Genomic DNA, 2500 nt, shown 5'->3' on the forward strand with positions numbered 1-2500 from the left:
CCCGCACACCTGCGGGGCTGGCCGCCCTCTGTCAGGCTCCCCCGCCTGCCCTGGGGCAGGCCGGGGTGCCGAGGGCGCCCCCCGCACACCTGCGGGGCTGGCCGCCCTCTGTCAGGCTCCCCCGCCTGCCCTGGGACAGGCCGGGGTGCCGAGGGCGCCCCCCGCACACCTGCGGGGCTGGCCGCCCTCTGTCAGGCTCCCCCGCCTGCCCTGGGGCAGGCCGGGGTGCCGAGGGCGCCCCCCGCACACCTGCGGGGCTGGCCGCCCTCTGTCAGGCTCCCCCGCCTGCCCTGGGACAGGCCGGGGTGCCGAGGGCGCCCCCCGCACAGCTGCGGGGCTGGCCGCCCTCTGTCAGGCTCCCCCGCCTGCCCTGGGGCAGGCCGGGGTGCCGAGGGCGCCCCCCGCACACCTGCGGGGCTGGCCGCCCTCTGTCAGGCTCCCCCGCCTGCCCTGGGGCAGGCCGGGGTGCCGAGGGCGCCCCCCGCACACCTGCGGGGCTGGCCGCCCTCTGTCAGGCTCCCCCGCCTGCCCTGGGACAGGCCGGGGTGCCGAGGGCTCAGCCCGCACACCTGCGGGGCTGGCCGCCCTCTGTCAGGCTCCCCCGCCTGCCCTGGGGCAGGCCGGGGTGCCGAGGGCGCCCCCCGCACACCTGCGGGGCTGGCCGCCCTCTGTCAGGCTCCCCCGCCTGCCCTGGGACAGGCCGGGGTGCCGAGGGCGCCCCCCGCACACCTGCGGGGCTGGCCGCCCTCTGTCAGGCTCCCCCGCCTGCCCTGGGGCAGGCCGGGGTGCCGAGGGCGCCCCCCGCACACCTGCGGGGCTGGCCGCCCTCTGTCAGGCTCCCCCGCCTGCCCTGGGGCAGGCCGGGGTGCCGAGGGCTCAGCCCGCACAGCTGCGGGGCTGGCCGCCCTCTGTCAGGCTCCCCCGCCTGCCCTGGGGCAGGCCGGGGTGCCGAGGGCGCCCCCCGCACACCTGCGGGGCTGGCCGCCCTCTGTCAGGCTCCCCCGCCTGCCCTGGGGCAGGCCGGGGTGCCGAGGGCTCAGCCCGCACACCTGCGGGGCTGGCCGCCCTCTGTCAGGCTCCCCCGCCTGCCCTGGGGCAGGCCGGGGTGCCGAGGGCGCCCCCCGCACACCTGCGGGGCTGGCCGCCCTCTGTCAGGCTCCCCCGCCTGCCCTGGGGCAGGCCGGGGTGCCGAGGGCGCCCCCCGCACACCTGCGGGGCTGGCCGCCCTCTGTCAGGCTCCCCCGCCTGCCCTGGGACAGGCCGGGGTGCCGAGGGCTCAGCCCGCACACCTGCGGGGCTGGCCGCCCTCTGTCAGGCTCCCCCGCCTGCCCTGGGGCAGGCCGGGGTGCCGAGGGCGCCCCCCGCACACCTGCGGGGCTGGCCGCCCTCTGTCAGGCTCCCCCGCCTGCCCTGGGACAGGCCGGGGTGCCGAGGGCGCCCCCCGCACAGCTGCGGGGCTGGCCGCCCTCTGACAGGCTCCCTGCGTGCCTGGGGAGAGGCCACCCCTGTTTCGGCCTCTCCCTCGTACCCGGGACCACGCCACCGCTGACTCGGCCTGCCCACGTGCCTGGGACAAAGCCACCCGAGTTTCGGTCCTGCCACATACCCGGGACCACACCACTCCAGAATCGGTCCTCCCACATACCCGGGACCACACCACTCGACTTTCGGTACTCCCACATACCCGGAGATACGCCACCGCAACTTCCGTACCCGGTGCCTGCAAGGGAGCGAACCTGGAATCCAAGCCCAGCTTGTGGAGCTCTGCCTGGGCTTGAGCGGGGTGGATTCATCCCCTTAAAAGCTCCATGAAAACGAAAAAGTCTTTTTTTCACCCCGGGAGCGCTCTCAGGCGGTTGCATGCCTCCTGCTAGGCCTGGGCCAAGCCTCCAGGCTTGTGAAAAGGGGAAAAGCACCACAGCAGCGGCGTCTGAGGCACCCGGCTCCCGGTTCGACCGCGAGCAGTGCTTTCGGTTCAGACAGGGGGATCCAAGCCTCCCTGCCCGGGAAATATGCCCCCCGCCTGGGGATGGACTCCGGCCATGCCCCCTGCTGCAGACTTAAGCCCCCTTCCGATTATTTAGACCCATTCAGCGCCGTCCAGCGGGCCGGCCACCTGGTCACCCCCGACAGATTCGGGACGCCTGGTCACCCGGGGGACTTAGTCTTTTTTACGATCGGCTTTAAAGGGGCCTGGTCACCCGGGGGACTTAGTCTTTTTTACGATCGGCTTTATAGGGGCCTGGTCACCCGGGGGACTTAGTCTTTTTTACGATCGGCTTTATAGGGGCCTGGTCACCCGGGGGACTTAGTCTTTTTTACGACCGGCTTTATAGGGGCCTGGTCACCCGGGGGACTTAGTCTTTTTTACGACCGGCTTTATAGGGGCCTGGTCACCCGGGGGACTTAGTCTTTTTTACGATCGGCTTTATAGGGGCCTGGTCACCCGGGGGACTTAGTCTTTTTTACGATCGGCTTTTCGGAGGCCTGGTCACCCGGG

The sequence above is a fragment of the Atractosteus spatula genome, unplaced genomic scaffold (assembly GCF_055471065.1).
Source record: "Atractosteus spatula isolate fAtrSpa1 unplaced genomic scaffold, fAtrSpa1.hap1 Scaffold_109, whole genome shotgun sequence".
Taxonomy (NCBI): domain Eukaryota; kingdom Metazoa; phylum Chordata; class Actinopteri; order Semionotiformes; family Lepisosteidae; genus Atractosteus; species Atractosteus spatula.